Genomic DNA, 15,072 nt, shown 5'->3' with positions numbered 1-15,072 from the left:
GTTGAATAACCACTTTTTAAACCCTCACAGTGACCAAAATTGCCATTTTTACAGAGTTTTGCTTACTCAAAGGCTTCAATTTTGACCCGTTTCAGGCACAGAAATGACTTTAAACACACTTATTTTAATTGACAAAGTCATAATTCACATCCAACAGTCATTAAGAGTCAAAAGATTAAATGGTAAAATTTCATTCATATTGACCATTTTGGGATCGTTCGACAGGTCCGGAGTCATCGTTTTTCATCCGAAAATTGATTTTTTGGACTGTACCAAAAATGATTCAAAATGTCAATTGGATCGTGCCTCATGTTGAATAACCACTTTTTAAACCCTCACAGTGACCAAAATTGCCATTTTTACAGAGTTTTGCTTACTCAAAAGCTTCGATTTTGACCCGTTTCAGGCACAGAAATGACTTTAAACACACGTATTCTAGTTGACAAAGTCATAATTCACATCCAACAGTCATTTAGAGTCAAAAGATTAAATGTTAAAATTTCATCATTATAGACCATTTTGGGATCGTTCGACAGGTCCGGAGTCATCGTTTTTCATCCGAAAATTGATTTTTTGGACTGTACCAAAAATGATTCAAAATGTCAATTGGATCATGCCTCATGTTGAATAACCACTTTTTAAACCCTCACAGTGACCAAAATTGCCTTTTTTACAGAGTTTTGCTTACTCAAAAGCTTCAATTTTGACCCGTTTCAGGCACAGAAATGACTTTAAACACACTTATTTTAGTTAACAAAGTCATAATTCACATCCAACAGTCATTTAGAGTCAAAAGATTAAATGTTGAAATTTCATCCATATTGACCATTTTGGGATCGTTCGACAGGTCCGGAGTCATCGTTTTTCATCCGAAAATTGATTTTTTGGACTGTACCAAAAATGTATCAAAATGTCAATTGGATCATGCCTCATGTTGAATAACCACTTTTTAAACCCTCACAGTGACCAAAATTGCCATTTTTACAGAGTTTTGCTTACTCAAAAGCTTCAATTTTGACCCGTTTCAGGCACAGAAATGACTTTAAACACACTTATTTTAGTTGACAAAGTCATAATTCACATCCAACAGTCATTTAGAGTCAAAAGATTAAATGTTGAAATTTCATCCATATTGACCATTTTGGGATCGTTCGACAGGTCCGGAGTCATCGTTTTTCATCCGAAAATTGATTTTTTGGACTGTACCAAAAAATGATTCAAAATGTCAATTGGATAGTGCCTCATGTTGAATAACCACTTTTTCAACCCTCACAGTGACCAAAATTGCCATTTTTACAGAGTTTTGCTTACTTAAAAGCTTCAATTTTGACCCGTTTCAGGCACAGAAATGACTTTAAACACACTTATTCTAGTTGACAAAGTCATAATTCACATCCAACAGTCATTTAGAGTCAAAAGATTAAAGGTTAAAATGTCATCATTATAGACCATTTTGGGATCGTTCGACAGGTCCGGAGTCATCGTTTTTCATCTGAAAATTGATTTTTTGGACTGTACCAAAAATGATTCAAAATGTCAATTGGATCATGCCTCATGTTGAATAACCACTTTTTAAACCCTCACAGTGACCAAAATTGCCATTTTTACAGAGTTTTGCTTACTCAAAAGCTTCCATTTTGACCCGTTTCAGGCAAAGAAATGACTTTAAACACACTCATTTTAGTTGACAAAGTCATAATTCACATCCAACAGTCATTTAGAGTCAAAAGATTAAATGTTAAAATTTCATCCATATTGACCATTTTGGGATCGTTCGACAGGTCCGGAGTCATCGTTTTTCATCCGAAAATTGATTTTTTGGACTGTACCAAAAATGATTCAAAATGTCAATTGGATCATGCCTCATGTTGAATAACCACTTTTTAAACCCTCAGAGTGACCAAAATTGCCATTTTTACAGAGTTTTGCTAACTCAAAAGCTTCAATTTTGACCCGTTTCAGGCACAGAAATGACTTTAAACACACTTATTTTAGTTAAAGAAGTCATAATTCACATCCAACAGTTATTTAGAGTCAAAAGATTAAATGTTGAAATTTCATCCATATTGACCATTTTGGGATCGTTCGACAGGTCCGGAGTCATCGTTTTTCATCCGAAAATTGATTTTTCGGACTGTACCAAAGATGATTCAAAATGTCAACTGGATCGTGCCTCATGTTGAATAACCACTTTTTAAACCCTCACAGTGACCAAAATTGCCATTTTTATAGAGTTTTGCTTACTCGAAAGCTTCCATTTTGACCCGTTTCAGGCACAGAAATGACTTTAAACACACTTATTCTAGTTGACAAAGTCATAATTCACATCCAACAGTCATTTAGAGTCAAAAGATTAAATGTTGAAATTTCATCCATATTGACCATTTTGGGATCGTTCGACAGGTCCGGAGTCATCGTTTTTCATCCGAAAATTGATTTTTCGGACTGTACCAAAAATGATTCAAAATGTCAATTGGATCATGCCTCATGTTGAATAACCACTTTTTAAACCCTCACAGTGACCAAAATTGCCATTTTTACAGAGTTTTGCTTACTCAAAAGCTTCCATTTTGACCCGTTTCAGGCAAAGAAATGACTTTAAACACACTCATTTTAGTTGACAAAGTCATAATTCACATCCAACAGTTATTTAGAGTCAAAAGATTAAATGTTGAAATTTCATCCATATTGACCATTTTGGGATCGTTCGACAGGTCCGGAGTCATCGTTTTTCATCCGAAAATTGATTTTTCGGACTGTACCAAAGATGATTCAAAATGTCAATTGGATCGTGCCTCATGTTGAATAACCACTTTTTAAACCCTCACAGTGACCAAAATTGCCATTTTTATAGAGTTTTGCTTACTCGAAAGCTTCCATTTTGACCCGTTTCAGGCACAGAAATGACTTTAAACACACTTATTCTAGTTGACAAAGTCATAATTCACATCCAACAGTCATTTAGAGTCAAAAGATTAAAGGTTAAAATGTCATCATTATAGACCATTTTGGGATCGTTCGACAGGTCCGGAGTCATCGTTTTTCATCTGAAAATTGATTTTTTGGGCAGTAAAAAAAATGATTCAAAATGTGAATTGGATCATGCCTCATGTTGAATAACCACTTTTTAAACCCTCACAGTGACCAAAATTGCCATTTTTACAGAGTTTTGCTTACTCAAAAGCTTCAATTTTGACCCGTTTCAGGCACAGAAATGACTTTAAACACACTTATTTTAGTTGACAAAGTCATAATTCACATCCAACAGTCATTTAGAATCAAAAGATTAAATGTTGAAATTTCATCCATATTGACCATTTTGGGATCGTTCGACAGGTCCGGAGTCATCGTTTTTCATCCGAAAATTGATTTTTTGGACTGTACCAAAAATGATTCGAAATGTCAATTGGATCGTGCCTCATGTTGAATAACCACTTTTAAAACCCTCACAGTGACAAAAATTGCCATTTTTACAGAGTTTTGCTTACTCAAAAGCTTCAATTTTGACCCGTTTCAGGCACAGAAATGACTTTAAACACACTTATTCTAGTTGACAAAGTCATAATTCACATTCAACAGTCATTTAGAGTCAAAAGATTAAATGTTGAAATTTCATCATTATAGACCATTTTGGGATCGTTCGACAGGTCCGGAGTCATCGTTTTTCATCCAAAAATTGATTTTTTAGACTGTACCAAAAATGATTCAAAATGTCAATTGGATCGTGCATCATGTTGAATAACCACTTTTTAAACTCTCACAGTGACCAAAATTGCCTTTTTTACAGAGTTTTGCTTACTCAAAAGCTTCCATTTTGACCCGTTTCAGGCACAGAAATGACTTTAAACACACTTATTCTAGTTGACAAAGTCATAATTCACATTCAACAGTCATTTAGAGTCAAAAGATTAAATGTTGAAATTTCATCATTATAGACCATTTTGGGATCGTTCGACAGGTCCGGAGTCATCGTTTTTCATCCGAAAATTGATTTTTTGGACTGTACCAAAAATGATTCAAAATGTCAATTGGATCATGCCTCATGTTGAATAACCACTTTTTAAACCCTCACAGTGACCAAAATCGCCATTTTTACAGAGTTTTGCTTACTCAAAAGCTTCAATTTTGACCCGTTTCAGGCACAGAAATGACTTTAAACACACTTATTTTAGTTGACAAAGTCATAATTCACATCCAACAGTAATTTAGAGTCAAAAGATTAAATGTTAAAATTTCATCATTATAGACCATTTTGGGAACATTCAACAGGTCCGGAGTCATCGTTTTTCATCCAAAAATTGATTTTTTGGACTGTACCAAAAATGATTCAAAATGTCAATTGGATCGTGCATCATGTTGAATAACCACTTTTTAAACTCTCACAGTGACCAAAATTGCCATTTTTACAGAGTTTTGCTTACTCAAAAGTTTCAATTTTGACCCGTTTCAGGCACAGAAATGACTTTAAACACACTTATTTTAGTTGACAAAGTCATAATTCACATCCAACAGTCATTTAGAGTCAAAGGATTAAATGTTGAAATTTCATCCATATTGACCATTTTGGGATCGTTCGACAGGTCCGGAGTCATCGTTTTTCATCCAAAAATTGATTTTTTGGACTGTACCAAAAATGATTCAAAATGTCAATTGGATCATGCCTCATGTTGAATAACCACTTTTTAAACCCTCACAGTGACCAAAATTGCCATTTTACAGAGTTTTGCTTACTCAAAAGCTTCAATTTTGACCCGTTTCAGGCACAGAAATGACTTTAAACACACTTATTTTAGTTGACAAAGTCATAATTCACATCCAACAGTCATTTAGAGTCAAAAGATTAAATGTTGAAATTTCATCCATATTGACGATTTTGGGATCGTTCGACAGGTCCGGAGTCATCGTTTTTCATCCGAAAATCTATTTTTGGGACTGTACCAAAAATGATTCAAAATGTCAATGGGACCATGCCTCATGTTGAATAACCACTTTTTAAACCCTCACAGTGACTAAAATTGCCATTTTTACAGAGTTTTGCTTACTCAAAAGCTTCCATTTTGACCCGTTTCAGGCACAGAAATGACTTTAAACAAACTTATTTTAGTTGACAAAGTCATAATTCACATCCAACAGTCATTTAAAGTCAAAAGATTAAATGTTGAAATTTCATCCATATTGACCATTTTGGGATCGTTCGACAGGTCCGGAGTCATCGTTTTTCATCCGAAAATTGATTTTTCGGACTTTACCAAAAATGATTCAAAATGTCAATTGGATCGTGCCTCATGTTGAATAACCACTTTTTAAACCCTCACAGTGACCAAAATTGCCATTTTTACAGAGTTTTGCTTACTCAAAAGCTTCCATTTTGACCCGTTTCAGGCACAGAAATGACTTTAAACACACTTATTCTAGTTGACAAAGTCATAATTCACATACAACAGTCATTTAGAGTCAAAAGATTAAATGTTGAAATTTCATCATTATAGACCATTTTTGGATCGTTCGACAGGTCCGGAGTCATCGTTTTTCATCCGAAAATTGATTTTTTGGACTGTACCAAAAATGATTCAAAATGTCAATTGGATCATGCCTCATGTTGAATAACCACTTTTTAAACCCTCACAGTGACCAAAATTGCCATTTTTACAGAGTTTTGCTTACTCAAAGGCTTCAATTTTGACCCGTTTCAGGCACAGAAATGACTTTAAACACACGTATTCTAGTTGACAAAGTCATAATTCACATCCAACAGTCATTTAGAGTCAAAAGATTAAATGTTAAAATTTCATCATTATAGACCATTTTGGGATCGTTCGACAGGTCCGGAGTCATCGTTTTTCATCCGAAAATTGATTTTTTGGACTGTACCAAAAATGATTCAAAATGTCAATTGGATCATGCCTCATGTTGAATAACCACTTTTTAAACCCTCACAGTGACCAAAATTGCCTTTTTTACAGAGTTTTGCTTACTCAAAAGCTTCGATTTTGACCCGTTTCAGGCACAGAAATGACTTTAAACACACTTATTTTAGTTAACAAAGTCATAATTCACATCCAACAGTCATTTAGAGTCAAAAGATTAAATGTTGAAATTTCATCATTATAGACCATTTTGGGATCGTTCGACAGGTCCGGAGTCATCGTTTTTCATCCGAAAATTGATTTTTTGGACTGTACCAAAAATGTATCAAAATGTCAATTGGATCATGCCTCATGTTGAATAACCACTTTTTAAACCCTCACAGTGACCAAAATTGCCATTTTTACAGAGTTTTGCTTACTCAAAAGCTTCAATTTTGACCCGTTTCAGGCACAGAAATGACTTTAAACACACTTATTTTAGTTAACAAAGTCATAATTCACATCCAACAGTCATTTAGAGTCAAAAGATTAAATGTTAAAATGTCATCATTATAGACCATTTTGGGATCGTTCGACAGGTCCGGAGTCATCGTTTTTCATCTGAAAATTGATTTTTTGGACTGTACCAAAAATGATTCAAAATGTCAATTGGATCATGCCTCATGTTGAATAACCACTTTTTAAACCCTCACAGTGACCAAAATTGCCATTTTTACAGAGTTTTGCTTACTCAAAAGCTTCCATTTTGACCCGTTTCAGGCAAAGAAATGACTTTAAACACACTCATTTTAGTTGACAAAGTCATAATTCACATCCAACAGTCATTTAGAGTCAAAAGATTAAATGTTAAAATTTCATCCATATTGACCATTTTGGGATCGTTCGACAGGTCTGGAGTCATCGTTTTTCATCCGAAAATTGATTTTTTGGACTGTACCAAAAATGATTCAAAATGTCAATTGGATCATGCCTCATGTTGAATAACCACTTTTTAAACCCTCAGAGTGACCAAAATTGCCATTTTTACAGAGTTTTGCTAACTCAAAAGCTTCAATTTTGACCCGTTTCAGGCACAGAAATGACTTTAAACACACTTATTTTAGTTAAAGAAGTCATAATTCACATCCAACAGTTATTTAGAGTCAAAAGATTAAATGTTGAAATTTCATCCATATTGACCATTTTGGGATCGTTCGACAGGTCCGGAGTCATCGTTTTTCATCCGAAAATTGATTTTTCGGACTGTACCAAAGATGATTCAAAATGTCAATTGGATCGTGCCTCATGTTGAATAACCACTTTTTAAACCCTCACAGTGACCAAAATTGCCATTTTTATAGAGTTTTGCTTACTCGAAAGCTTCCATTTTGACCCGTTTCAGGCACAGAAATGACTTTAAACACACTTATTCTAGTTGACAAAGTCATAATTCACATCCAACAGTCATTTAGAGTCAAAAGATTAAAGGTTAAAATGTCATCATTATAGACCATTTTGGGATCGTTCGACAGGTCCGGAGTCATCATTTTTCATCTGAAAATTGATTTTTTGGGCAGTACCAAAAATGATTCAAAATGTGAATTGGATCATGCCTCATGTTGAATAACCACTTTTTAAACCCTCACAGTGACCAAAATTGCCATTTTTACAGAGTTTTGCTTACTCAAAAGCTTCAATTTTGACCCGTTTCAGGCACAGAAATGACTTTAAACACACTTATTTTAGTTGACAAAGTCATAATTCACATCCAACAGTCATTTAGAATCAAAAGATTAAATGTTGAAATTTCATCCATATTGACCATTTTGGGATCGTTCGACAGGTCCGGAGTCATCGTTTTTCATCCGAAAATTGATTTTTTGGACTGTACCAAAAATGATTCAAAATGTCAATTGGATCGTGCCTCATGTTGAATAACCACTTTTAAAACCCTCACAGTGACAAAAATTGCCATTTTTACAGAGTTTTGCTTACTCAAAAGCTTCAATTTTGACCCGTTTCAGGCACAGAAATGACTTTAAACACACTTATTCTAGTTGACAAAGTCATAATTCACATTCAACAGTCATTTAGAGTCAAAAGATTAAATGTTGAAATTTCATCATTATAGACCATTTTGGGATCGTTCGACAGGTCCGGAGTCATCGTTTTTCATCCAAAAATTGATTTTTTAGACTGTACCAAAAATGATTCAAAATGTCAATTGGATCGTGCATCATGTTGAATAACCACTTTTTAAACTCTCACAGTGACCAAAATTGCCTTTTTTACAGAGTTTTGCTTACTCAAAAGCTTCCATTTTGACCCGTTTCAGGCACAGAAATGACTTTAAACACACTTATTCTAGTTGACAAAGTCATAATTCACATTCAACAGTCATTTAGAGTCAAAAGATTAAATGTTGAAATTTCATCATTATAGACCATTTTGGGATCGTTCGACAGGTCCGGAGTCATCGTTTTTCATCCGAAAATTGATTTTTTGGACTGTACCAAAAATGATTCAAAATGTCAATTGGATCATGCCTCATGTTGAATAACCACTTTTTAAACCCTCACAGTGACCAAAATCGCCATTTTTACAGAGTTTTGCTTACTCAAAAGCTTCAATTTTGACCCGTTTCAGGCACAGAAATGACTTTAAACACACTTATTTTAGTTGACAAAGTCATAATTCACATCCAACAGTAATTTAGAGTCAAAAGATTAAATGTTAAAATTTCATTATTATAGACCATTTTGGGAACATTCAACAGGTCCGGAGTCATCGTTTTTCATCCAAAAATTGATTTTTTGGACTGTACCAAAAATGATTCAAAATGTCAATTGGATCGTGCATCATGTTGAATAACCACTTTTTAAACTCTCACAGTGACCAAAATTGCCATTTTTACAGAGTTTTGCTTACTCAAAAGTTTCAATTTTGACCCGTTTCAGGCACAGAAATGACTTTAAACACACTTATTTTAGTTGACAAAGTCATAATTCACATCCAACAGTCATTTAGAGTCAAAAGATTAAATGTTGAAATTTCATCCATATTGACCATTTTGGGATCGTTCGACAGGTCCGGAGTCATCGTTTTTCATCCGAAAATTGATTTTTCGGACTTTACCAAAAATGATTCAAAATGTCAATTGGATCGTGCCTCATGTTGAATAACCACTTTTTAAACCCTCACAGTGACCAAAATTGCCATTTTTACAGAGTTTTGCTTACTCAAAAGCTTCCATTTTGACCCGTTTCAGGCACAGAAATGACTTTAAACACACTTATTCTAGTTGACAAAGTCATAATTCACATACAACAGTCATTTAGAGTCAAAAGATTAAATGTTGAAATTTCATCATTATAGACTATTTTTGGATCGTTCGACAGGTCCGGAGTCATCGTTTTTCATCCGAAAATTGATTTTTTGGACTGTACCAAAAATGATTCAAAATGTCAATTGGATCATGCCTCATGTTGAATAACCACTTTTTAAACCCTCACAGTGACCAAAATTGCCATTTTTACAGAGTTTTGCTTACTCAAAGGCTTCAATTTTGACCCGTTTCAGGCACAGAAATGACTTTAAACACACTTATTTTAATTGACAAAGTCATAATTCACATCCAACAGTCATTAAGAGTCAAAAGATTAAATGGTAAAATTTCATTCATATTGACCATTTTGGGATCGTTCGACAGGTCCGGAGTCATCGTTTTTCATCCGAAAATTGATTTTTTGGACTGTACCAAAAATGATTCAAAATGTCAATTGGATCGTGCCTCATGTTGAATAACCACTTTTTAAACCCTCACAGTGACCAAAATTGCCATTTTTACAGAGTTTTGCTTACTCAAAAGCTTCGATTTTGACCCGTTTCAGGCACAGAAATGACTTTAAACACACGTATTCTAGTTGACAAAGTCATAATTCACATCCAACAGTCATTTAGAGTCAAAAGATTAAATGTTAAAATTTCATCATTATAGACCATTTTGGGATCGTTCGACAGGTCCGGAGTCATCGTTTTTCATCCGAAAATTGATTTTTTGGACTGTACCAAAAATGATTCAAAATGTCAATTGGATCATGCCTCATGTTGAATAACCACTTTTTAAACCCTCACAGTGACCAAAATTGCCTTTTTTACAGAGTTTTGCTTACTCAAAAGCTTCAATTTTGACCCGTTTCAGGCACAGAAATGACTTTAAACACACTTATTTTAGTTAACAAAGTCATAATTCACATCCAACAGTCATTTAGAGTCAAAAGATTAAATGTTGAAATTTCATCCATATTGACCATTTTGGGATCGTTCGACAGGTCCGGAGTCATCGTTTTTCATCCGAAAATTGATTTTTTGGACTGTACCAAAAATGTATCAAAATGTCAATTGGATCATGCCTCATGTTGAATAACCACTTTTTAAACCCTCACAGTGACCAAAATTGCCATTTTTACAGAGTTTTGCTTACTCAAAAGCTTCAATTTTGACCCGTTTCAGGCACAGAAATGACTTTAAACACACTTATTTTAGTTGACAAAGTCATAATTCACATCCAACAGTCATTTAGAGTCAAAAGATTAAATGTTGAAATTTCATCCATATTGACCATTTTGGGATCGTTCGACAGGTCCGGAGTCATCGTTTTTCATCCGAAAATTGATTTTTTGGACTGTACCAAAAAATGATTCAAAATGTCAATTGGATAGTGCCTCATGTTGAATAACCACTTTTTCAACCCTCACAGTGACCAAAATTGCCATTTTTACAGAGTTTTGCTTACTTAAAAGCTTCAATTTTGACCCGTTTCAGGCACAGAAATGACTTTAAACACACTTATTCTAGTTGACAAAGTCATAATTCACATCCAACAGTCATTTAGAGTCAAAAGATTAAAGGTTAAAATGTCATCATTATAGACCATTTTGGGATCGTTCGACAGGTCCGGAGTCATCGTTTTTCATCTGAAAATTGATTTTTTGGACTGTACCAAAAATGATTCAAAATGTCAATTGGATCATGCCTCATGTTGAATAACCACTTTTTAAACCCTCACAGTGACCAAAATTGCCATTTTTACAGAGTTTTGCTTACTCAAAAGCTTCCATTTTGACCCGTTTCAGGCAAAGAAATGACTTTAAACACACTCATTTTAGTTGACAAAGTCATAATTCACATCCAACAGTCATTTAGAGTCAAAAGATTAAATGTTAAAATTTCATCCATATTGACCATTTTGGGATCGTTCGACAGGTCCGGAGTCATCGTTTTTCATCCGAAAATTGATTTTTTGGACTGTACCAAAAATGATTCAAAATGTCAATTGGATCATGCCTCATGTTGAATAACCACTTTTTAAACCCTCAGAGTGACCAAAATTGCCATTTTTACAGAGTTTTGCTAACTCAAAAGCTTCAATTTTGACCCGTTTCAGGCACAGAAATGACTTTAAACACACTTATTTTAGTTAAAGAAGTCATAATTCACATCCAACAGTTATTTAGAGTCAAAAGATTAAATGTTGAAATTTCATCCATATTGACCATTTTGGGATCGTTCGACAGGTCCGGAGTCATCGTTTTTCATCCGAAAATTGATTTTTCGGACTGTACCAAAGATGATTCAAAATGTCAACTGGATCGTGCCTCATGTTGAATAACCACTTTTTAAACCCTCACAGTGACCAAAATTGCCATTTTTATAGAGTTTTGCTTACTCGAAAGCTTCCATTTTGACCCGTTTCAGGCACAGAAATGACTTTAAACACACTTATTCTAGTTGACAAAGTCATAATTCACATCCAACAGTCATTTAGAGTCAAAAGATTAAATGTTGAAATTTCATCCATATTGACCATTTTGGGATCGTTCGACAGGTCCGGAGTCATCGTTTTTCATCCGAAAATTGATTTTTCGGACTGTACCAAAAATGATTCAAAATGTCAATTGGATCATGCCTCATGTTGAATAACCACTTTTTAAACCCTCACAGTGACCAAAATTGCCATTTTTACAGAGTTTTGCTTACTCAAAAGCTTCCATTTTGACCCGTTTCAGGCAAAGAAATGACTTTAAACACACTCATTTTAGTTGACAAAGTCATAATTCACATCCAACAGTTATTTAGAGTCAAAAGATTAAATGTTGAAATTTCATCCATATTGACCATTTTGGGATCGTTCGACAGGTCCGGAGTCATCGTTTTTCATCCGAAAATTGATTTTTCGGACTGTACCAAAGATGATTCAAAATGTCAATTGGATCGTGCCTCATGTTGAATAACCACTTTTTAAACCCTCACAGTGACCAAAATTGCCATTTTTATAGAGTTTTGCTTACTCGAAAGCTTCCATTTTGACCCGTTTCAGGCACAGAAATGACTTTAAACACACTTATTCTAGTTGACAAAGTCATAATTCACATCCAACAGTCATTTAGAGTCAAAAGATTAAAGGTTAAAATGTCATCATTATAGACCATTTTGGGATCGTTCGACAGGTCCGGAGTCATCGTTTTTCATCTGAAAATTGATTTTTTGGGCAGTACCAAAAATGATTCAAAATGTGAATTGGATCATGCCTCATGTTGAATAACCACTTTTTAAACCCTCACAGTGACCAAAATTGCCATTTTTACAGAGTTTTGCTTACTCAAAAGCTTCAATTTTGACCCGTTTCAGGCACAGAAATGACTTTAAACACACTTATTTTAGTTGACAAAGTCATAATTCACATCCAACAGTCATTTAGAATCAAAAGATTAAATGTTGAAATTTCATCCATATTGACCATTTTGGGATCGTTCGACAGGTCCGGAGTCATCGTTTTTCATCCGAAAATTGATTTTTTGGACTGTACCAAAAATGATTCGAAATGTCAATTGGATCGTGCCTCATGTTGAATAACCACTTTTAAAACCCTCACAGTGACAAAAATTGCCATTTTTACAGAGTTTTGCTTACTCAAAAGCTTCAATTTTGACCCGTTTCAGGCACAGAAATGACTTTAAACACACTTATTCTAGTTGACAAAGTCATAATTCACATTCAACAGTCATTTAGAGTCAAAAGATTAAATGTTGAAATTTCATCATTATAGACCATTTTGGGATCGTTCGACAGGTCCGGAGTCATCGTTTTTCATCCAAAAATTGATTTTTTAGACTGTACCAAAAATGATTCAAAATGTCAATTGGATCGTGCATCATGTTGAATAACCACTTTTTAAACTCTCACAGTGACCAAAATTGCCTTTTTTACAGAGTTTTGCTTACTCAAAAGCTTCCATTTTGACCCGTTTCAGGCACAGAAATGACTTTAAACACACTTATTCTAGTTGACAAAGTCATAATTCACATTCAACAGTCATTTAGAGTCAAAAGATTAAATGTTGAAATTTCATCATTATAGACCATTTTGGGATCGTTCGACAGGTCCGGAGTCATCGTTTTTCATCCGAAAATTGATTTTTTGGACTGTACCAAAAATGATTCAAAATGTCAATTGGATCATGCCTCATGTTGAATAACCACTTTTTAAACCCTCACAGTGACCAAAATCGCCATTTTTACAGAGTTTTGCTTACTCAAAAGCTTCAATTTTGACCCGTTTCAGGCACAGAAATGACTTTAAACACACTTATTTTAGTTGACAAAGTCATAATTCACATCCAACAGTAATTTAGAGTCAAAAGATTAAATGTTAAAATTTCATCATTATAGACCATTTTGGGAACATTCAACAGGTCCGGAGTCATCGTTTTTCATCCAAAAATTGATTTTTTGGACTGTACCAAAAATGATTCAAAATGTCAATTGGATCGTGCATCATGTTGAATAACCACTTTTTAAACTCTCACAGTGACCAAAATTGCCATTTTTACAGAGTTTTGCTTACTCAAAAGTTTCAATTTTGACCCGTTTCAGGCACAGAAATGACTTTAAACACACTTATTTTAGTTGACAAAGTCATAATTCACATCCAACAGTCATTTAGAGTCAAAGGATTAAATGTTGAAATTTCATCCATATTGACCATTTTGGGATCGTTCGACAGGTCCGGAGTCATCGTTTTTCATCCAAAAATTGATTTTTTGGACTGTACCAAAAATGATTCAAAATGTCAATTGGATCATGCCTCATGTTGAATAACCACTTTTTAAACCCTCACAGTGACCAAAATTGCCATTTTACAGAGTTTTGCTTACTCAAAAGCTTCAATTTTGACCCGTTTCAGGCACAGAAATGACTTTAAACACACTTATTTTAGTTGACAAAGTCATAATTCACATCCAACAGTCATTTAGAGTCAAAAGATTAAATGTTGAAATTTCATCCATATTGACGATTTTGGGATCGTTCGACAGGTCCGGAGTCATCGTTTTTCATCCGAAAATCTATTTTTGGGACTGTACCAAAAATGATTCAAAATGTCAATGGGACCATGCCTCATGTTGAATAACCACTTTTTAAACCCTCACAGTGACTAAAATTGCCATTTTTACAGAGTTTTGCTTACTCAAAAGCTTCCATTTTGACCCGTTTCAGGCACAGAAATGACTTTAAACAAACTTATTTTAGTTGACAAAGTCATAATTCACATCCAACAGTCATTTAAAGTCAAAAGATTAAATGTTGAAATTTCATCCATATTGACCATTTTGGGATCGTTCGACAGGTCCGGAGTCATCGTTTTTCATCCGAAAATTGATTTTTCGGACTTTACCAAAAATGATTCAAAATGTCAATTGGATCGTGCCTCATGTTGAATAACCACTTTTTAAACCCTCACAGTGACCAAAATTGCCATTTTTACAGAGTTTTGCTTACTCAAAAGCTTCCATTTTGACCCGTTTCAGGCACAGAAATGACTTTAAACACACTTATTCTAGTTGACAAAGTCATAATTCACATACAACAGTCATTTAGAGTCAAAAGATTAAATGTTGAAATTTCATCATTATAGACCATTTTTGGATCGTTCGACAGGTCCGGAGTCATCGTTTTTCATCCGAAAATTGATTTTTTGGACTGTACCAAAAATGATTCAAAATGTCAATTGGATCATGCCTCATGTTGAATAACCACTTTTTAAACCCTCACAGTGACCAAAATTGCCATTTTTACAGAGTTTTGCTTACTCAAAGGCTTCAATTTTGACCCGTTTCAGGCACAGAAATGACTTTAAACACACGTATTCTAGTTGACAAAGTCATAAT

This window comes from Lissotriton vulgaris, chromosome 9, assembly GCF_964263255.1.
Source record: "Lissotriton vulgaris chromosome 9, aLisVul1.2, whole genome shotgun sequence".
Lineage (NCBI taxonomy): Eukaryota > Metazoa > Chordata > Amphibia > Caudata > Salamandridae > Lissotriton > Lissotriton vulgaris.
The sequence above is the reverse complement of the archived record's forward strand: the minus strand, read 5'-3'. Positions refer to the sequence as shown.